The sequence below is a fragment of the Buceros rhinoceros genome, unplaced genomic scaffold, assembly GCF_000710305.1.
Source record: "Buceros rhinoceros silvestris isolate BGI_N320 unplaced genomic scaffold, ASM71030v1 scaffold3590, whole genome shotgun sequence".
NCBI lineage: Eukaryota > Metazoa > Chordata > Aves > Bucerotiformes > Bucerotidae > Buceros > Buceros rhinoceros.
This window is the reverse complement of record NW_010388852.1, coordinates 20,012-43,412: the sequence shown is the minus strand read 5'-3', so window position 1 is coordinate 43,412 and position 23,401 is coordinate 20,012. Positions and strand designations below refer to the sequence as shown.

Genomic DNA, 23,401 nt, shown 5'->3' with positions numbered 1-23,401 from the left:
AGTTAATAACCCTGGGGAAGAGGCTGTGCATGTCAGCAAAACCTGCTGCCCTTCCTGCAGCCAGCCATCAAGGAACGGAGATCTTCAAACCACCTTTCTCCGAAGGAGAAGCCCCAACCATACTCCCACAACTGGATGCGCTGATCTAGTGAGGGGTGGCTGGAATTAAACACGAGATCTGTGACATGCTGAGGTAGTTGCGTGAGCCCACGTCCACTGCTCTTGCTTCTAATGTCTGATCTGTTTGTTCAAAGGTGTAGGTAGGGACATAACCACCAGCTGGACCAGGTAAGGACGGTCTTTCAGCTGCCTGCCAGAGGGAAGAGTGGGGGAACCTGTAAAGGAACCGTTTTGTTTAGGTCAGCAGCTTCTGGCAGCAAAGGAGCCTCACAGACAGTCCTGGGAATGTCACCCAGGCTCTCCTAAACAATTACTCTTTTTTTTACGTCCTAATTTCAGAGCTCAATAAGCTGAATAAGAACCGAAACTAAAGCAGCAGCCAACAGGTTTTGCAGGGAAGAAACAGGAGCTGTACCACTTAAAAACCAGCAGTTTAACCGACTGCCAAATGAGCCATTTGCATTAACATCATGAAACAGGATATGAAGCACTTTAGCAAGAAACAGGAGATTCACTTTATTAGAAAAATACTTTAAAGGTTCAAATTCATCAAACCATTTGCATCCATCAGACCGCTGATGATTTGTAGAAGACATAACTGGCTGACAAAGCTGGCTTTTGGCTACCCACACCACTGGCAATTACCACCCAGAGGGACATTACCTGTTCTCAGCTAATGAGTGAAGCCAGTGCCAAGTGTCAGGCACAAAGACCCCATTAACTGCTGTGGAAAACGGCTCTTTAGGGTCCAGGAAGAAAACTATTCCCTATTCCAAGACAGCGGTAAGGGGCCAAGATGTTCCGCTTGGTGAGGAAGACTGAAGGTGAGCGTCAAGAAGCAGCAGGTATCGTCCTCTTGCTTCTCTAGATTCAGTTATCTAGACTATCAGACTACCTGATTGGACCAGACTGACCTCTCCCCATGAAATTAAGGGCAGTCACAATCCCTAATTGCTGTCTTAAGCAACCGGACTAGAGACCTAAGACACCCCTCAAGCAAACAAATCCAGCACCTCGGGGTAGATGTTGTAACTTGGTTTATTTTAGCCTAGAACTTACTGTGTCGCAAAGCACATCCCCACCCATTTGGAGCTGGTAAAACCAGCCCCTACCCCCTGCCCCACTTCTCGCTTCCACTTCTGACCCAGGATTTTATTGCAAAGGGAAACCAGCATTATTGGCCATAAAAGGAAAAGACCCATCTGTCGCATTGCTGCGGAGGAGAGTCAACGAGGAGGAACTTCAGCCACTTCCTTAAAACTCCGGAAAGAGCAGAGGCCAACCCTGTCCCCCATAAGGATTAAAGGGTTCTTCTTTCTCCCTCTTTGTCAGGGATGCGCATGAGGAGGAGCACAGATATCTCATTTGAAAGGACGACCAAAGGGAAGGGAAACAAAAAACAAGGGCAGCAAAGAGGCAGAGTCTGGCAGCGTCCAAGAGCTCTGCTCTGGGCTCCCGTGTGTGGCCCGCAAAGTCTTTGCGAGGGCACTGCAGATCACCAGGTGACCCAATACGCTCCTTTCCACGCAAGCCTACTTACTCATCTGCTGGAAAACGATGCCTAACAAGCTGAGAATTTCATTTAAATCAGGAATGCACTTGGCCTTTTAGTTAGGGCTTGTTTATGTTTGCTTAACAAACCCCTACGTTTCTTCCATCAGATATTCCAAATTCCTGAGCTCAAATGCAGACACGCTCAATGCAAAAATAAGAGTAGTCACAAGATATTTTATTTGGGAGCAGTAACTTTGCTTTTTTCCTTTTTTTTTTAAATGAAAACGTATTCCCTTACACCGTTAAATAGAGCCACATTTAACCCCCTCACATCAAGACGAAGGCCAAAAGACACTGCACTGAAAACCACTTGCTGGTTGCCATCAGCACTTCCCACCTTGCATTTCAGACACATCAACAGAAGCTGACAGGACAATTTCATCTTTGGCTCTAATTTCACTTTCAGAATCACATAAACCAGTACAGCATTATGGGGTGGAAACCACAAAACTGATAATGACTCCAGAAGTAAAAATGAACCAGAGCTTCAGTGTGTCAAGTCTTATTAAGAGAGATGAAGTCTGCACAACAGCATTCGGGGGGGAAAGTCAGTGTAACAATCGTAGGGCACGGTAAAGACCCCACGCCATCACCTATTGCTGTTTTTCGGGGTAAGGTTGCTGTTACTGAGGAAACTACGGAGTTGGAGCTTTATGTTAAAAAGGCATTTTGGAGGAAGTCAAAGAATCACTGCTTTGTACTCACAATGAATCCAAGCTTCCTCCCTACTGTGGTTCCCACACGCATGATGCTGGTGCATCCTTGCTCCCAGCACCAGCTTCTCAAACCAGAAAACTTCCAGCACGAAGAGAGCCAGCCCACACTAAAGGAGCAGCACCCTTCCTCTCTACACCACAGGAACAGCGCTCTGTCCTGTGCCAGACCTTAGGACAAGCTGCTTCACTCTGGGGTCTCCCAAACATCTCCAACTGCTCTCCAGCCAGAGCCCCGCCAGCGGAGTGACCCCGACCACTGCCAGTATTTACCTTAAGTTTCATTTCGCTGTGTTCAGGTGCGTAAGCTTCACGTTTGGTGACACACATGCTGCCGACAAAGGACCTTCGTGAAATGCTTTGGTGTGGTGGGTTAGATGCTGCCTGGCAGCCAGAACAAGTCACTATTGAGACCCTCAACTCTCTCCTCTGTTTTTTAATACGGAAATGCTACTACTTGACTTCCCAGGAGTGCAAAGGGGATATAACAGAAAACACAAACCCATCCCTGTTTGGTTTTGGCCACCAAGCCGGAACCTCTCCCTTGGAAGTGCAGCTTTTCAGAACAAGCCTGAAACTGTCTTAGAGTCTCATTCCAGGATAGGCGAACAGAAGAAAATTACCCTAAGACGCAATAAACCATGAGAATTAAATACAGATCAGATAGGTATCAGACAGCTTCAGGCTGCAAGGTTGCTTTGGCTGCGCTGTTCTTAAATCACCACCACCTTCACCACCCACTAAGCATATGGCTGGCTGTGGGGCCCACTGCTAAACCTGATGCTGATGCCCCCTTGCCAGCAAGTGAGCAGGCTGCCTTAGCTACCTCAACAACCTCCAACGCCCATTTATTTTATGAAGCAAGACCCTCAGCACACGCTCTATGCAAAGAAAAAAAAAAGAAAAAAGCAGGTACAATACCTCATTTTACTGTTTTCTGACGCAAAACCCTACAAATCTTTGACATGAGGCTGTTTAAAAATAACTCATCCTTAAAAAGTCCTGTTATTTTTATACAGTCATAAGAATCACTGGATTGCTTCTGATTAGCCCATCCTTCCTCAGAATTTCTGTTTGTGCTCAACAAGACACAACAGGCTGTGACACCAGTGCAATCATCACACATCTTGAATTACAGGCAACTGGAAAAGTTTAGTTTTTCCTTGTGAACAGCTTTGAGAGAACAACAGTTAAAAAAACCCCATTTTATTGTGGTCTTTGGAGCTGATGTTTAAAAGGGACAAGTGTACAGTTAGGTGTGAGATCAAAGTAGAAACAGATCCTACACTGGCCGTGCTTGAAAACGAAACCGGTCTCTAACAGGGATTCACAGCAGGATTGGAAATGCGCCACCTAAACAGGATCCACAAGGAGATTCCGAAAAAGCCCCTAGAGCAGGACTAGGTCTGTTGACTTCATTGTCTTTCCTGTAAACACATCCTTAGCACTTCTGGCTTCCAGGGGACATTTACCTTCCCCCAGACAGCGGCGAGGCAGAGGAATCTGCTGTAGGCACAACAGAAATATAAATAGTTGGCCATCTGCACCATGCCTGACTGTACCGGACTGGCGGCTGCACCTCCACGGGTAAGCAGGCTATCAGAGTACGCTCCCTGCTCTCCCAGTATCTCCTCCCACGGCGCAAGTCAGCAGTCAGCTATTACTGGAACTCATTACTGCACATCCAAATATTTGCATGGAGAACTGGCTGGACACTTACTCACAGGATGCCTGGCTCCTGCATGATCTTAACGCTCCCTTCAGCACCCCAAGGGAAGAACATTTCCAGCATTAACACCTACAGCCCCATGTTTTTCTAGCAAGCCACATCTACTCAAAGCTACAATTCACACCACATTCCAACTGCTACTATTTTACACCACGGGTTTTTTTTTCCACTCCTTTGAAAACCGTGATGCTTTTCTTTAAAGAGTCATCCATTGCAATTTGTATTGTCATGGCAACACACCTCCCCCCGCCCCCCGCCACCCCAAACCCCACCTCATTGTGTTCATCACCAGACGGGCAGGCAGCTCGCTGCATACAGATGAACGGTGCCTCTCCCAGTGGTCTCAGGCCTCCTCTCCCCGCGGCTGCCCTGACACAGCTCCTGCTATGGGGTTAGAGTTGCAACAGAAAGGAAGACTCTCACTAAGTCAAATTTCTCTACCCAGACAAAGAAATAAGCTTTGTTGGTACAAGGCATTTTTTGTAGTACGTGCAACTATACTGGTTCAGATGTGGAGAAGAGGGTCATAACCAGTCTGAGCAATACAAGAAGGAAAAAATTGTCTTTAGAGCAGGTGTAAGAGGGTTCTGCTAAGGCAGCTTGCACATACTGGTAAAGAAAAAGGGGAATATCGCTCCACAAAGGAAGGTACTCAAGAACAGGGCTCTGGAGCCCTCTTATGGCAGCTCACTCTCAGCTTCCTCGAAGCAAAATCCCACATAAGCCTCACAGTGTCTGATAGACAAAGCCCAAAACCATGAAGATGGGGTAGGAAAGAACATAATCTGTCTGGGACAGAGCTTTGATAACACAGGTATTAAAAACCCACACTTCCAGCTCCTGGCCTGCTCCTGATGAGCGTGCAAAGACTGGACAAGCCCGTGTTTAGAGGGGGTGACAGAAGACAGTGAGACCAATCTCCTCCAAAGCTGAAGGGTTGCTTTAGCAACAGAAATGGGTGAGGAGTGTTGAGGAAATGACAAAATCTATCGCTCCAGCCCTAACAACAGCTCCACAGGAAGGCCAGACTGGTTTCATCCCAACCCTCTGACTTCTCCAGACCAGTGAAGTGCAACAGTAATCAAAGGGTGAAAACCTCTGCCCAGCAGATGCTGAGGGAGCACACCGCAAGGAGGTGGCTCACTGCTGGGAAGAACCCGGCTGCTGGGCTCCGAAGGGGTTACAGAGATTTCACAGCAGGGAAATATTTATGGAGGAAAGATGCTGAGCTGTGCATGTTTCCCAGGCTCGAGATGGTTTTAATTTACCTCTTGCAAAGGCTGTGATTATTTGCTGCTGCGTTTTGGTGAAAGCAGCTTTTTCAGGCTCACTCGCTCCCTCTGGTGTCACAGCTCTGCAGCGGATACAGAATAAATCACCCCAAACCCACATGAATTACAAGGAATCCTGCTTTTCTTTTCCTGCTCCGGGAAAGAGGGGACAGTATTTGCAAGCATTAGCCATTACCATGGCCTCGCCAGGCACTAAGCACCTCTGGACCACGGACCTTACAGATAGCTCCTGGAGTTCAGAGATACATCCACAGCATCTCCTCTTTTCACAGGTCCCCCCTTCGGAGACTGACTTTCTCTGAACTGCAGCATCCACCACGCTGTGCACTAGGTCTTCCTCCTCCTCCGCAGCTCCCTGTTCACACGTGCTGACATGCTGCTGCCAACATCTTAGTTTAGACCTTTTTACGAGCGCAAGGGTTTTAAAACCGGCAGAGTATCCTCACCATTGAGGTAGACTCAAGTCTTTTTGCTTTTTCTTTTCCTTTACTCTCTGCTGTATGATGCTGTAGCAGCATCGAGGGCAACAGAGACACTGGTCCTTGTCCCCCCTTTTCCCTTACCCAGCCTGGCAGAATCTCTTCAGCCTGAGGTTTCCAAGCTCTTCTCATAAAGCACCCACCCCACTTCACATTCTTGGATTAATAAGCACCTTGAAGGGAACCATAAATATTTGCCTGGCTTTTCTGTTAAGCTCGCTACGACATAGCTATCAGGATTACTGGAGTGCGGGTTGATAAGCAATGGGGTGAAGTGCTGGCGTGTTCCAGGAGATGACAGGAACATCTCGCTGTATTTTACTGATGTGGATGTCTTGGTGACTCGCACTAATCCACTTGGAAAATTACTACGGGAGAATAAAGAGTCTTAAAATATGAAGTGGGAGGTGGAGTGCTGCAAAGAGGAGTTTATTTCCAGACCAGCCTTTTCTAAGTATACACATAAACATCTGTATTCAACACCAAGTGGGGAGCTGCAAACAGAAACGTGCAGAGAACCACCCAGAGCAGGACCTTCCCGCACGCCCACGTACATTGGTTCAGTAGAAGTAGTCAAGGAGCCCTAGTTTACTACTGCATAACCTCTCCTCCAGTATGTGTGTACAGAATGACTGCCCTTGGCATGGAGCAAGAGCTGTTTCACAAGCCCCTTTGCCAACGTGAAGGCAGCTCTGCAGAGTTCAGGCCCAAGGTCCAGTTTGAGGTGCAGTGATTACCCCCAGCCCTGTCCATACAGGACTCTTACCCCTAAATATCAAGACAGTGCTAGTTTTATCCACCAGCAAAACCAGTGGGACTGAGCGTAGTGTCCCTAGAAGTCCATCTAGATCTGTTTTCGGAGGAAGACAGAGGGCAGGTAGGAAGCACCTTACAGACATGCTGCTCTCTGTGGGCTGGGGACTTTCTCCACCACTGGTCATACTTCATCTAATAGCACTCTCTATTTTTTCCTTTTGTCCTGTGGCCTTCGAAGCAGGCATGTTCCAAGGTTGTCCTTCCCCTGGAAGCGCTAATTAACGCAGCACACGGTCCCCGGGAGAGCATTACCTATTGATTCCAGGCTACCACTCCGTGCAGTTCTTCGGCTGCCTGGCTGTCAGCCAGCCACGTCTGTTCACACCTAGTCTGGCTTAGCCTGGATGAGCTAGCTGAACCACAGCTTGAAATGGTAGGGCTACAGATTGCAGTGATGTTAAAGCAAGAGGCTTCAACCCAAAATGAAGTCAGAACTGACCAGTAAGTAAGGACTCCTGTAGAACCATCTATTCCCTATACAAAAAAAATTCCATTTACAACTAAGTCTAAAATCCTTTCTTCCCTCTCAACCAAGGTACCTAATTTGATCCAAAAGCTCCAGGCTGACTCAAAGCACAGGTTTTCAACCAGCTTTACCTTTTAGACTTTTGATACTATCTTATCATTGACCGCTACACTGAAGATGTTATGTACATCTCTGCAGGTGTACACTTAGAGACGTGGCAAATGATCTCCTAACACTTCTCTTTAAAGGGTGAGCTTTAACACCTTACTGTAAGGCAGGATTACTGGACTCCAGAGAATACTTTTAAACTTTTTCTACTGGTTTTCTAGCTTTCCATCATTCTTGATCAGGAATCAAAACACTGCATTGGTGTCACTAACGCCATAATACAGAGAAAATCGAGATCTCTCTCTGACCCTACGTGCCCCAGTATGCAAGTCCAAGGACTACATCAGCCTTCCTAGTAATCGCATTGCTTGCTTTCAGTTCTCCATGGTGATGTGAGATACCTCAGAGGAACTGTCCAGTCCAAATGTTAAGGATAGCATCTGTCACCGAGTCTGCAGAAGGTGGCGAGAAGGCCCACCAAGACTCCAGGCTTAAACCAGAGAGGCATTCTGCACAGAACAGGATCTGGAGTAACACATGCAAATAAATCATGGGAATTTTGCATCTTCTTGACACGGAGTTGTAATGAATCCATGTGGGAGACAAGTCAAAGGGACCTCGGTCTGTTTTGGTCCAGCTGTGCCGTTGCACAACTCATTACACATACGAACAGTCCACCCAATGCGCTGAGTAAATACCTCTCCAATTTACACAGCCAAATCAGCCAAGCCAGCCTTTCCCCACACCCTCCAACTCCCCAGTGTCTTTGGACTGTTTATCCAGTCTCGTAAGCAATGAAAAAACTAGAGAAGAGTGTACAGGAATGGCAAGGGACTGCGTACATGCAGCGCACACAACACACGAACACGACTCACATCTGCAGATTCTTTCTGGGCCCTGGAAAGGACAGATTCCCATTTCGATAAAAAAAGGCTGAAGAATAATCCTTGATTTCAAAGTAACAACAATTGATCAGTGTCTTAACCACGGCAACTCACTACATTGAACAGGATGCAGGCAGAGGGTAACGTGTCTCATTCAGCAGCTACTTCACTCCCATTTAACTCTCAGAGCTCACAGGAGGGAACAGAGAAGGCAACAGCCACAGCTATAACACACCGCAGCTTTCCCCTGGTCAGGTCATCTCACTCCTCACCCCGGCTCTGCTCACAGCTGCTTTAAGGCTGCCCCTCGCAGCAGCCAGGGTTTGAGCCAAGCGCCATCAGAGAAAGCACGTACGCTTGTACAGGTACGGCCACGCACAGCCATCGCCTGCCCGGCACCTTCTGCTGGTACGAGCTGCCCGCACCGGGACTGAGAACACCCATTCTACACCCTACCTGCTCAGGGAGGTAAAGTATGAGGAAGGCAGTTGCACATGTCACAGCAGTAAGTAAGAGTTCAAATTTCAGACAAGGAACCTGATCCACGTGTTTGGCCAGTACCAGGGGCCTGTACCCAGTCCTGAGGGGATGACCCGCATTCCTCCATGTGAGCATCGCTTTTCCTCATTTGCACGTTCCAAGTTCACCACCGCGTGTGGATCAGGAAAAGGAAAGTAAATATAATTACCTGTACAGGCACTGCCTCTCAAAAGGACAATGCTTGGTTTTTTAGACCAGCGGTCAGCTTTGACTGGGCAAAGGGTGCTTTATTTTAGAGGACCAGCTCAAGACAGCTGGGTTAAGTCTCCTATCTCTCAGGGTTTAGTCTGGCAGATGGAGATACTCAGCAAAGCTCATTAATCTGTTATCACCTTCACCCACCCACAAAAATCCCAGTGGTCTGAAGTCATGGTTTTCTGACACAAATCTATAGCTTGTACAACAGCTGCAACCAGAGTAAACTTCCAGGGAGAAAAAAATGCTTCGTTGAATTACATGGGTAGGTCTCAATTGTTCAAGACAGGGATTTCTTACAGTTAAAGAAATTGGCCTCTGAAAGCACCTGTGTGCTTGCTTGTGCTTCAGAACTGGAAAAGTCACCTAACAGCTCCTGCAAAATGCCTGTTCTTTACTCCGCACACCTGAAATACACCACAAAGGAAGGGTTAAAGCCACAAGCTAACAAAACACTCCAAACCCCAGCTTCTCTTAAGAACCACCCCAGCAGAACAGCTACAAAACCAACCCTTGTTTGCATACCCCCCGCAATTGTGCTTTACCCCAGACACGGGAAGGGCGAGAACCAAGGCTGAAACACCAGCTACAAAGCCGAGCAGCTGGCAAGCTGTTGTTCTGAGCAGGCTGGTGTTGTGCCCATCTCCGTATCTAGAAAGGTTCAATGTGTTCCTTCTGGAAGGCCGAGAGAAACTAAATATAGCAGCATGCTACCAGCAAGCAGATAAACTGGCATGGCTTCCAGCTACCCGAGAGCTCCATCCCTCACTTCGCAGGCCACTCCCAGAGCTCCAATCCCTTCTCTTGTTTGGGGACAACGTGCCATAAGGGGGCACCTTCAGTTCTACTTACATGGAGAATGGCATACACAAACTTTAGGATGGAGATAATGCAGTAAGACCCCTGATCCTCCTCTTTTGGCCCACTCGGGGGGATCATCTGGCTCCTTCATGTTGTTTTTTATTAAGCCTGACATCCGCTTGCAAACAGGAGGTAGCATCCTCACTTTGTGTGGCAGGAGCCAAGGCCAGGCCTCTTACAACAACTGCCTCTTAGCAGAGCAGAAACACCATCCAAGAGCATCTGCTCTGTTTTAACCTCTGCCCTTTAAGGAAGACTCAGAAAGTGGAAAAAAAAACCCCATCAACAAAAAAACCCCTTCTAGCTGCAGACTAGCTTTGCTGGTTTCTATGAGGCTGGATTTTACGGCAAAGCTTTTCAATATGGAAAAGGCCTTGGGGAGAGGCTGTTCACCTCCGGGCTTCTGAATGGCGTCTCTGCCACTAAGGGCCCAGGGACATTGTGTTTTAAGCAGCAACCCTGAAGACAGACCCCGATTTGGACCAGGCTTTGAGATTTAGCTTAAAGGCATGCATGCTCCCAACACAAAAAAATGAGGTCAAAGAAGCTTCTTTTGAAAAAATAAATAGAGCAATAAAGCATTCTTCCAGATTAGCTTCACAGGGGATAAATCACTGAACAAATACAACCATCTTATCTCGCTGGCAAATGGTATGTTACAGTGTCCAGCTTTGCAGGAAACACGTTGGTTGGTCTGGAGAACAAACTGACTTCTCATTGTCTAGAAAAATGCTGCTCTTTACTTTTTACGAGATTTGTTTGTTTTCAAAGAAACCATATGATCTCTAAGCAGCGCCAAGCCTGCTCTGCCTCCTGCCTCTTGACGCTTTCCTGGACGCCTTGGGACCTCCTAGCAACCTCGTGGCAGAAACACAATCCATCTCCTTCCACCAGAAGGAGAACTTGTTTAAATCACGATCCCAGCTGCCCTCCTGCCATTCCCCAAATGATGCTGCAGCCACAGGACCCCAAACGCGCCAGGGCAAGGCGGTGAGGCAGGCAGGGCTTTCCCAGCACACGGAGGTAAAGCTTTCCCCAAACCCTTCATTTTCAGCCTCTGCGGTCAAACACTAACGCTAAGTTAAGCTAAGCTAGTGGGTGGTTACAGAAGCGTTGCTGGCTGCAGGTCCAGTGGCAGCTATGCCCCTCCAGGATTCTGGCACTGATTTATGACAAGCATGCTGATGCCTCCATTAGGCACAGCTTTCTCGGTTGACCCCTCTGCTCAGAGAGGCAGCCTCGACATTAAACTCCCATCAGCTTTCAGTACCGCTGACCTCATCCCCAAAACTTGCAGCGATGTTTTACATCAGCCGGGGCCGACACATTCCATTAATGCTCCTCCGACTCGGGGAAACATCTGCTCTGTTTACACTGGTAGCAGCACGGAGATCACTTAAGCATCACCTCTGCTCCCCAGGACTACGGCGAGAGGAGTAGCCACACACGGGCCAGGCCCTGGACCTCCCGACCCCACGACCTGGCCATTAGTTATGTGAGAGGGCAGAGGTTGCTCAAACCATCAAGGTGCAGGGGAGGTGTTACGCAGTAGTAGAGAAAGTGGTTTCCTTCAGGGCAGAAGCGCAAGGTGTGTTTCTGCTGACTCCAGCTGAAGATGAGCAGGCTGACTGGAAATAAGGAAGGATTAAAGAATGCCAGAAAATAATTCTTTTTTCTAAACCAAATAGTTTCACAGATTCATCTGTTCAGGCAGAGATTCAGTGAGTATGGCTGACAAATGCAGGTCAGAGCTCACACGTGGAGGGTCCCTCTCTCTGTGCCACCTCTCCCAACACATATCTCCAGGGTGCCGGGTGTCAAATCCACCCTTGCTCCCTCTGGCTCCATGACCAGGGCAGGGGTAGCTACAGGGCAGCTCTTCCCACAGCAATGAGGAGGGACCGGATACCTATCTGAAAGCAAAATTCTCCCAAAACAACCCCCCCAGCAGCCCAAATGCACCCCAGCTGTGCTGGTAAGCTTGTACCCCACAGCTTACCAGCAGCTACCAGCTTCTTACTGGGAAAACCTGACAGCTCTGAAATATCTGTTCACGCTGGGATGCTCATCTACGAGTACCACGTGTGGGATGGGTATGGCAAGCCTCCACCAGATCAAGCGGACGCTACTACCTCTTTTCCCAAGGATTTGTGACAGCTAGGACCTCCAGAAGGCAAACCTCTAAAAAACACTTGTTGCTCCTCTTGTTCCAGGGTTTGATGTGCATTAAATTAACCCCCAACACCTCCGGTTCCTGCTGGAAGCTTTCTTTTCTATTAGCCATCTAGTCAAGGCTGCAGTTGCTAACAAGCCCATGAGGACACATAAAAACCTACAGTAGCCTTGGAATATTTGACAGCATCTGTCACAAATGGAGACAGAGTGTGCCACATATGGGGACATTCAGCAAGGGTCGTAGGTTTTTACTCTAACAAAGTCAGGAACACAACTGGCTGCTCCCATTGCTGATAATTTTGCTGGTTCATGGATTTGCTGCACTTTAGATTTTTGCCCTTTTACAGAGCTTGATGAAAAAACAGTAGAAGAGGAAGAAGTCGGCACTGAATGAGACAATTCAAATTGTCCCTTTCCAGTTCCTTAATTCACATGTTAGGGGACAACCACAGCTGGGAATTTGAATCTCTGGAGCAATTAAAGAAAATTAAATTCAGGGAATTAGGCCTTATGCACTCAAAGCTTCATTAACCCTGTTGCCTTTTAATTAAATACGTGCACAGGAAATTTTGGACAGCAAAAGCATTTGCCTTACTGACAATGCTCAGTTTTAATGGCAAATCAGTACTTGCTTTAAAAAAAAAAAAAAAAAAAGAATACAGAGATGGAGCCAAGTCCAAGTTTGCGGTAACTCAGTTTTAATGGCAAATAAGTTCTTGCTTTAAAAAAAAAAAAAAAAGAGAATACTGTGGTTTTAAACTCCAGATCTGTCCAGCATCACAATGGCTTTATTAAATACATGGTAGAAGTTATTGCCACCTCACAGGAACATCTGCTCCCCCTCCAACACCCTGAGATGCACTAGCAAAGCTCTGCTTTGGGCTCACTTTAACAGGCAGCTCCCCCCCAGCACAGATAGAACATGAGCCATGATTTCAGAGCCCTACACTCGTTATGGTCAGTTAGAGAAATAAGGGTGGTTAGCTAGAGCAGGGTAGACTTTTCAGGCCACGGAGAAGAGATTAGAACAGCCAGCCTCTCTTTTAAATAGTGCTCTTCCTTACAAAAGGCTCGAGCAGGCGCCAAAGGCGGTGTGAGACTAGGGCAGCCTAAAGGATCATCTTTGAAAGGGGATATTGTCGAGTCTGCCCAGCCTAAACACCCGGCTCGCTTTGGGCAAGTTACCATCTGACTTGCGAGGGAGTCACGCTGCTCCTGGGCCAGCCCCCCACCTTTGTCCAGAATATAAATGAAGTCACCAGTTTATCTGGATGTGCCACCGCCTCGCAGCGACTGAGCACAAAGTGCTTTGATCCTTCCTCCCAGTCATCCCAAAGCAGCAGCACCCAGCTGATGCACGCGCAGGAGATCACGTGTACTGGGACCAGCAGCACAGGGAGGGAAGAAACCTTCCCCCTGTCGCCAAGAGATTCCTGCCACCTTGAGCCGACCATCTCACCCAGAGACGTGCTCTCGTACCCTGTCACCAGCAAGCAAATTGATACCTCTGGGAGACATCAGACCTCGGTTTGTCTTGTTTCTTTGAAAGCATCTTTTTGGGAGAGGGACTCCAGTCTTCTCCCAGCACACGCTGATCAACCTTCTATCTGTGTTTTACTGCTGACCTGCGTATTTCAGCTGTTTTAACTAAGTCAGAGGAGAGCGCGTGCCTTTAAAGACATCGCTTTATCTGTTGCTCACCATAAGCGCTGATGCATTTCACAGTAAACGACACTTCCCTCTTCACACTTGCCCTTCGCTCAAGGAGTGAGCGAATGCCGCAGCACAACTGGCCACGCGAGGCCTCCAAAGGATGCCCGGTCCCCAGGCAGATGCTCTGCCCAACCGAGTGAAGAGGCACAGCCCCATTAACCAGACACAGGCAATTCCTTCTGCTTACAGCAGCCAGCGACTCACAGGTTAATTGTGGCATCCCCAAAATAACGATCTCGTTCTGATTTCACAGCAGCCATATTGCCTTCTGACACAGAGCAAGGAGAGCTCTTTGCTGCTGTAGGATGCCCTTGGAACTACCAAGGACTGTTTGAGCACATCGAGCATGACAGGCTCTCACTGCACGCAGAAATACAGGCAGCCACTGATGTTTCCTCAGTCTTTGACATCAACAAGGGAAGGTGCTTCCTACTACCGCACCAGCGATGAAGAGCACATGAATTTTGTGATGCTTGAAGTGCTGCCAGGCAGAACACAACGTACCACCCCATTCCTCCACTCCTGGAAAGCACAGGTCCATTAACCTTCTGTGGGGTGCGAGAGGGTCTCCCCACCTGCATGGAGCAAATAAGTGAGGAGGACGTGCACGGTGAACGCGCACAGGTTCACTGCCGGGGGCAGGAGGCCAGCTGCAATGCAAACCTGCTCGTACAGAGCTCTGCTCCCCCGTTCTGACGCTATCAGTTTAGGATGACAACATTTCCTGACCCAGTTTCTATCTTGCTCCTCATTCCTCTGCTGCAAGTAGTAATTAGTAATGTCAGTGTTCTGGCTGGATTGCTATAGTCCCATTAATAATGCAAGAGTAGTAACAGAGAGCAAGCAGAAGAAAAGAGCTGTGAAGGTTAAAAGCAATAAGAGAATGCATTTTGGGGGGCATTGAAAGGGAAGGGAGGAGAGGAGAAATGCTGGCCTAGTGAGATTATAAACCTTACACTTCAAAACAGACCATTCCTTTCAGGTGGAAGTGGTGTGTCAGTCATGGCTAATTAGAAGATAATACGCAAATAAGAATGACACAGAGTTGATTTTTAGTAAATTAGAAGAAAATTTCAGTTTCACCTTCCTTTCTGCCTCTAAACTTGCTGCCTCACCACTCCATGTTTCTCTATTACTCAAGTTTCAGAGGTCAGTGGTAACCTGGCATCTGACACATGACACGCTGGAGTTTCCTCTCTCCAGAGGAACTTCTGCAGAGACCAGCCCGTACCTGCCCATCTACACCAAACCTTGAACACCAGTAATAAGCTGCTCCTGGGGCACCATAACCTGAGGCTCTGCTGAAGCTGTTTACGACGTGTGCTCTGAGCCAAAATAGTGCTGGACTAGAGCGGATAATCCAGCATCTTGCTGTGCTTCCCAGCCCAGGGAGTCTTTTCCAGCACGGGTAGCAAGTCCCTCAACGGCAATAGCTTCACCACCACAGCAGGCACACGAGCCTCCTCATAGCACTGAATAAAGCTGCTGGAGCTGCATCCTCAACTGCCCCACCTAGAAACTGGTTTGGTGGTTTTTTTTAATCTCTTTTCCTGCCAAGTCCAGCACAGAAACAAAAGTGATAAAGGAACCTACGGTTTAGTGTCGATTCCTCGGCTGTTTCTGTTGCTGAATGAAAACTCACATGGACAGTGGAAGGGTTGAACTGCCTCCTGCACACCAGGAAGATAGCTTGTTTGGGGCTCACTCTGGTCCAGGGGCTGGTGGCCCCTTATTTTCCGGATTTACAAGACATGTGAACTAAGTTTTAAAGGTCATTTCATCGAGCCGACCAGCTACACTTCCTTCTCTCCATGTTTGGCATTTACAGCTTCCTACATGGCACCAAGCCCCTTGTTAGTGGTGAGGTACGAAACAAAACAAAGCACGCGCTCTTTCCATTAGCCGACGTCACACACATCTCTCCCTCTTGTAATATAAATTCCAATGTATCAGTTATCAATGTTATTATTTAACTGCAGCACAGCTCTCTCCATCCCTTCAGAGAACTGCTCCACAGTCCTCCAGTGGGGAGGGCACAGGTGACCACCCAGAAGGGATAAAAAACCAGCAAGGTCATTGAGCTGAGCTCACCAACAAGCGGCAAAGGAGGGGAAAACCCCCCACAACTGGAAGGATCAGCTCCAGAACTGCATTGCTTTGTCAAAGCGACCTTTCAAGTATCACTTCCTCGGCAGGGAGGAAGTGAGAGGAGCTAGAGGTTCTCCAACACAAACAGCTTCCCCTCCACGACAGTGATATAAAAGGACGGGTGTTTTCATAAAGAAAAAAAAAAGAAGAAAGGAAAGAGGGCCAGCCCTGAGCATGCTGTGACCAAATTAGGAAACAAACTCTACTGACAGCCTCCAAAATGGACATGGTCTGCAGCAGCCCTGTGTTAGCTCAGGAAGTCTGGTGACTGTGTCATTTGCTGAAATCTGTTTATGTGCAAACAGAAAGGAGAAGCAAAACACCTCCTGGTGCTATGCAGGCCAGGTTAGGCCATCTCGGCGCTCTGGCCCGGAGGAGCCAGTCGTCAGCTGCCCTGACACAATCCTGTTCAAAACCTCCACTGATGACTCAAGCCCCTCCAGTGACAGCGCTAAGGTACAGCGGGGTGAGGTGTACGCAAAGAGTCGGGGGTTAAGAGCATTTTTTAAGTGGCTGGCTGTGGCAGATGAAGCTGAGGTTAGAGATCAGTGATTACTACGACAGGAATGTGAGGGGGAGGAAAGCGAGGGAAGATGGAGCTTCTTGAGTAAGGCCAGAACAATGTTTTTAATTTGGCTTGGGAACAGCCTTTTTCCATCCTCTCCAGCCTCCATTTCCACTGCAGCAGCGAAACAAAGCGAGGGAAGCTGGAGCTTCTTGAGTAAGGCCAGAACAATGTTTTTAATTTGGTTTGGGAACAGCCTTTTTCCATCCTCTCCAGCCTCCATTTCCACTGCAGCAGCGAAACAATAACCCTGCTCCAATGCTCTGCAAATTCAAGTAGCACCGGGCAGAGATTTAATCTTCACCTCACCCCTGCTGCCGTGGAGGGTTCCTGTACTGAGCTCCCACAGGGAGCTGGGTGCCATCGCTACCTGTTGCGAGGTCAGACAAGTGACAGAGGCAAAGTTACTTCACTGTTTAAAATGGAACAAATCAAGCAAACTGAGCACTCTGGTCCGTACAGAGAGTGGGGTTCTCCCTGATGTTCAGGTGATCATGATACGTTACCCCCATCTTGTTCCCTGGGAGAAATGGAAGGACACATCTCCTCCCTCTCCCTTTCAAAGGGACCCAAGGAGGAAAAGGCAAAGCTTACAGCTCAGCTCAGCCTGCAGTAGGTCTCAGCCTCTGCTCCACCCTCAGCACAGCTACAACCCTCCCAGCCCCAGCAGTGTGGCTAGAGGACCACTCCAGCAACTTGTCACAAGGACCTTTCACATGCCAGAACCACCCGCCTGGGGTGCTCTTATCCAGCCTCCGGTGGAGTCCACCAGCTTCTCTCAGACACCGTCATCGCACATCTGCACTGACCACCACGGGTTTGCAGCTGCTCCCAGTGACTCCTTTGCCTAACTGGTGGCAGGCTGTGCTCAGGGAGAGGTGAAACAAGACTGCTGGGGCTCAAGTTTCCAACCCCACACAAAGTGGTGTTCAGCTTGTTACCATCAGACCTTTCCTCGGCAAAGGACAAAGCTACTCAGGGAAGATAGTGCTGCCACCTCTTAGGAACCTGACAAAGAGCTATTCACTGGTCAGTAAACAGCAGGAGAATTGCCTTTTCCCTGAATGGATATTGCTATATAAGGCAGAAAGCAAGCACAGGAGTAAGCTTTGTTGCTTGAAATTGCACTGACTTACATGGTCTATTTTTAACAAGACTAGTTTGAGTTCCTGCTTTCAGCAGCTTTTTTTTTTCCCTCCCCTGTAAGAGGCCGATACCCCATTTAAACTGACCTCTTTCTTCAGGTCCATTTCCAGGCTGGGCTTCGCCCTCTCCTCTGTCAGACTCATTTATCAAGTGAAGCATTTCCACATACCACTGCATAAATAGACTTGACCTTGTAAAAGAGGCAGCACCTGAGCTCCCACTGATGGAGGCTCTCCATCCCACTGCAGCAATGAACCCAGCCCACTGTTACCCTCTTTCCCGGTGAGATATTCTCAGAGCTCCCACAGCCCCTTCCTGCATGTCCCCAGGAAGGGTGGCAGGTACATAGACAAGGCAAGGAGTGATCTGGGGCTGATCACTGTGCCTCGTCTCTGGAAACTACTGCTGGCACCACTCAAGTCTTGTAACTGCTCCCAGCCAAGACCAATCAGACACCAAAAATCAAGCTATAGGAGCACCTCCAGAGGGAACAACTCACTCCTGGTCCCTGGCTTTCCTAGATGCTCCCTCTCAGCCAGGGAGCAAGCTGTGGGCATGCACTGTCCAGCTTCCAGGGAAGCAAGGAGAGCTCTGGCAGGTGGCTTTCCCTTGTAGCCCCCCACTAAAAGATAAGTAGCTTGCCCAGCATAAAGCTGGGGATGAGAAGATCTCCTGACTCTCAGCATTCCCCATACAGCTTTAACCCTACATGTCTTGATGGCACAAACCACGTGGTTTAGGTTCCTCCTACACAGGACTGTACTTTTAAGGCTTTGTTGTAGCAGGAGCACTCTCCTGTTACTTATCTTCCTCTAGAACTTGGCAATAAAATCGACCGGGGCGTTACCTGCCTCCTACAATCACCTCAACCCCACCTTTGCCCTTGGTCCCTCCCTCCTGCCCATCCCTTAGAGGAGTGATACGGAAATCACCGGCGCTGCTGTCGATAGCATCGCTGCTTGCCCTGCCTGCAGCACAGAGCACCGCTGCTGCAGACGAGTCTCAATGTCCTTTTATGGAAGAAAAATGAAAATCGCCTGCCCAGCCGTGGAGCGCCTCAGAGCCAAGCCGAGATGACAGACGGAAACTTGCCATTTGTTGTGGTTTTGGCAGTAACGGAGTGGAGTGTGTTCCCATGTGCACCGCTCATTTAAAAAGGGTGCAGTGAAGGCACTGAGCTGGAGGAGAAAGCAGAGAGCTCCGGAGCCAGAGGTTTCAAGGATGAAGTGCTGAGGAGGAAGATGGCAGAGTCCTGAAAAGATGGCTTAGACCTGGACAGCCTGCCGGCCTGGACAAGTGGGAGATGGGCAAAAGCATACGCAGGCATGAGCACTTCATTTCCAGACTCCCAGTAAGACACACAGCACGGTCTTCCCCATCCCATTTCCCTTTCTTCCTCATCTTAAGAAGTTCTGCTAAGCTGCGTTCCCACAGACACAGGAGGATGGGGCTTTAAATGCAGGAGTTGGGCCTTGAGGTCATTGCCACCAGAAAGAACTTGCAGGGGTCTGCCATCAGCAAGTGCCACCTTTGGCCCCGCTGTCCACTAAAGCTGGGGGGCCAAGCATTAAGTGACAATCAAATCCAAATAAACAGACTTGGGGAAAAGCATACAGAGAACAGGAACAAGACAGAGAATGAGAGGGGGCCACAGGACCATCAAAATATTTGCGCTGCTCTCAGGAAGCTGAATGACACAGCAGCCTTCAACAGCTGGGAAAACATGTTGCAAAACAAGGAGAATTAAGTAATTCCTCATCTGCACATCCTACTCTGAGGCATTTTGGACAAGCTCAATTTCTCCAACCAGAACAATTTTTTTTTCCATGTTGCACATGCACCCTAAATCTTCACGTAGTTTCAGCTTAAGACCACAGCACATCTGGAGTCAGACAGGGCAGCAATGGGCCAGCCTCTAGCCCAGAACGGGCGCTGTGGTATGTGTCGGATGACATCCTTGGAAGGCTGTGTCATCCCAAACACATCCTCTGTTGCTGGGACCTTGATCACACCAACATTTCCCCTTGCACCCTATAAAACACTTGTAACTGGATGGGAGGTGGCTGGGGCTGCCTTGTTCCCTACTCTGACTCGGAAGCAGCTGCCCACGACCGTACCAGGTACAGGATCTCAGGCAGTGCAGTACATCCCTCAGCTCCTTCTGTAACTTTTAAGCCTTGTTGATCCCACAGCAATGGATTTTAGCGAGGCCACTCACGTCAGAGCTGCTGCAAACCATACAGGGCAACTTACGCTTATTAGCATCGGTTGTGGTCGCGGCGTTAGCACCCTGCTAAGAGAAGCCATGTTTGGACACAGCTTGCTAGGCAGAGCTCTGCACAAGCTTAAACCTGTCTCGCTTCCAACAGAAAATGAAGGTTAAAAGCAGCTGGGTGCATCTGTTCCCAGCCAGCACCTTGTAATCAGCCCTGAGACATTCTGGCAGCTTAAAAAGAAGTCCCCTAAAACAACAAATCTCAGTCCTGCAAATTAAAAGCACTGCTGTGGCCAGAGAGCCTAACCTGAAGACAAAAAGGCAAGAGTGGAGATTTTATCCATCTGACACAGGCACATCAAAGCTCATTTTTCCAGTGCAACAGTTCGGAGGCCCAGCAGCCAAACCCTCTCCCCAAACACAGCCTCATTAACAGGGTGCACAAAGGAGCCCTGGACAAGGAGGGCAGCTGCCCAGGCTGAGGGCAACATGATTTGGCACCACGCAGCCGTGTGCCATCACCTCTTCACCTCCAGCCAGCACCAAGGCAGACAACAACTCCGGACAATAATGTGGCAACATTAAGCTACATAAAGGAGTTTTAAGGAAAAGTCTTGGAAATGTAAGTCTCTGCAATGTGGCCTGGCTATGAAATGAGTGTTTTGAGCTCTCCAGCGCTGGAGGGATATGGCTGCTCCATGCATGTATTATTTCCATGGCAACAGCAGCTTTCACCTCCCTGTCTCTTCGCTGGCTGAAAGCCCTGCAGTGCTTTGTGCTGAGACTGCAAAGAGGGGAGACGATCTCCCCCACCCGCAACAGGGCGCTGGGGACAGCAGCAAGCAGCCTGGGAACAAAAGCCTTGTCTTCAACAGTCTGGGGAGGAGGGAGGCAGGGCAGAAAGGATGAACTTCCTTTTCTGGTGGGAGACAGTGCTTCCCCCAACGCAAAGAAGTGCTCACTCACTCCCCAGTGCTGCACGAGTCCACAAGCAATACACGCCTCTCCTAGCTGTACCAGAATTGCCAGCTTTGGAACACGCATCATTAGAGATGAGAAATTCAAGTGGCGCTTTCACACAGGGACCCCTGTGCTCAATAAGATGGAGGTTGACCAAGCAGGCTGGCAAGTCCTCCTGTCACCAGGAAGCCTGGCTCCACACTTGGTCAGCAACCAGAGAGCAAAACCTCAAAACTCAGGCAGGTCCAAGCAAAAGCTGTCTCTCTGCAGACTGAGCACACACAGAATACATCCATAGGGTGGCTTGGATGGTATTTTTCCTTAGCTAATTAAGCTTTTCCTCCGCCCTGCAGCTCCTCATATTAAGATTCAAGCCCTGGCCACCTCACCAGGAGGCAAACTTCACACCCCACAGCTGGAGCCACAGTGGCCCTGGCAGATGGTGCAGGCTCATCTACATGCTCCCCGTGCAGCCGTCCAGGCACGGAAGGTGACCAGTAGCTCTGCCCATTGCTCAGGTTCCAATTAGCCACATCTTGGTCCCTGCAAGGTGCAAATTAACGGAACTGCCGGTGAGATGCATAAGCAGTGACCTGGGCATGCCTAGAGTTGTTCTTCTTGAGCCCAGCATACAGATACTCAGCCAAAATGAAGGCTTCCAGCTGGTTCCCATCACTTTACAACACACCCAGAGCTGGCCCAAACATGGATCAAGCAAGATCTCTGCAAGATTTAAAGGAAAGCCCGACAGTATCAACATGAACTCTCAAAGCAAGACAAAGGATGCAGGTGATGGAGCACAGAAATACAACAGGTCCACCATCTGGTCCTCCTCTCCCCACCCCTGAAGAGCCTTGAGGTTTCAGCAGAGGCACATTTTGACCTTTCCCTCTCCACACTTCCCCTCGCTCTAGGTTCAGCTGTGCAAGTGCAGTCCTTCCAAGCAGAGAGGGACTCCTTCCAGGATCAGTCATCTGGCAGTGAGGCTGCCAGAGGCACTGCTAGCAGAGCCAGTGCATCCTTTCCAATCTCTGCAAAGCTCCCAAGATTGCTCTCTCCTCCCTAAGGGCAACGGTTTCCTGCAAGAAGAGCATTAACTGAAATTCTTCACTCCTGAGAGAGCAAGATAGCAGGGATATGGAGGACCACTGCAGCCGACACTGTGAGGCACCACCACATCCTGCTCTCCGAATTCCTCACCCTCGACTTCAAATCCTAAAGTTGTTCAAGACTTCTAAGAGCAGCACAAAGCTACTCAGCAGATTTTCAGCTCATGAATCAACACAAGCTGTCCAGGAAACCAGAAATCCAGCCCACTGGAATGCTGGAACCCCAGGGAGGGGGGACAGGCAGTGTGCTAGGAAGGAAATGAAACAGCAAACCAGAAGGAAAGGAACATTTCAGCACTGACCTTCTTACCACAGTTACTGTTCTGCATTACACATTTTAGGGAAAAAAGCAACTTCAATTCATTTTGCACACTGAAGCGTTCACGTTCTTCAAGGCTGCATTTTGTTCTATGCTGCTGACATGTACTTTTTGAAAACAACTCGGGTTTTGCAAATACAGTAAGAAAAAAGATTGTGATTGAAATGTGATTCAACATTGCCACCTAGTGACAAGCGAACCTCCTCGCTCACCACACTTGGGACAATCCATCAGAATTACCTTTCCTTCCCAAATGCCAGAGGTAAATGCTAGAAAAAGCTATCTGGAGATTAGAGATCTAAAGCACAACTGTGCATCTTTGATAAGCAGCTTTCCCCGCCACTAAGTTCAATTGTCACCACAGAATGCAGCAGCTTCAACTCCTCCAGACAACAGAACTTGACTGCTTATGGATTTCTCAATAGCAGCAAAGGGTGGTGAAACATCAACACGAGGACCCAAAGCTGTGGCAGCCACAAGCAAAAGGTGGAATTTCTAGAGGAATTTCAGTGATTTGCAGAAATCTCTGTTGGGGGACAGGCGGTTCCCTGAGTATTGCACGAGAACTCATTGTTGTGGCTAAAGTTACGCAAGACTTCAGCTTCAGTGCTGAACACTGATCCTGTACTTGGCTCACTGGCACCAGACGGGGCTCTGCATCCCCTCAGGAGACTGGGAAACACATTTCTACACTTCTGTTTTTCCCCAGAACAGATGATGCAGAAGCAGCAAGTTTTCCCCACTCCATCCCCCCATCGATGGTTCTCCTGTTATGGCTATTAGCAAACTTTGAGAGAAGGACAAAGATCTTCTGCCCTGCCCACACTTCAGGGAGCTCTTCCCACAATTTTTTTGTGACTTCCAACTGAATTTGTATTCAGACGACAGCATAAAAGAAAAATGTGGATGCTAATTCTCTTAAGGATGGCACGTAAGGTTGTTTCAGCTCATTCTCCAGCAGTTTCATTGATAAAGGATTACAGTTTGGTTTTATGCCTTTAGAACACCCAGATCCTGTTCACCTAAAACATTTCTGTATAGGTAAGATGTCAACCTAAGGCATCCATCAGCTTTTTTTAGCCAACATCTTCCAAGGAAAGAAAGGAATACCACTGTCTTTATCAACAGTGCCCTGAAATTCATCTGTTTGGCCACGCAGTTTTAGAGAACACCAGTAGGATCCAGCAAATACTCTCACTGCTGCTTCATGCAGCTACATTATTTATTCACCTGCTGCTGGGAAGTGTGAGTTGTCCTCCCAGCATTCATGCACAACACCCCAGAAGAGATCAAA

The 23,401-nt window shown here is 48.6% G+C and overlaps 1 protein-coding gene across 1 annotated transcript in view; it reads right to left on the bottom strand.

The window, feature by feature from the left end:
• The window catches only part of RNF216 (ring finger protein 216), a gene marked incomplete at its 5' end in the record, with an annotated part of 59,914 nt that overhangs the window by 22,621 nt on the left and 13,892 nt on the right, over window positions 1–23,401 (bottom strand). The window lies entirely within an intron of this gene.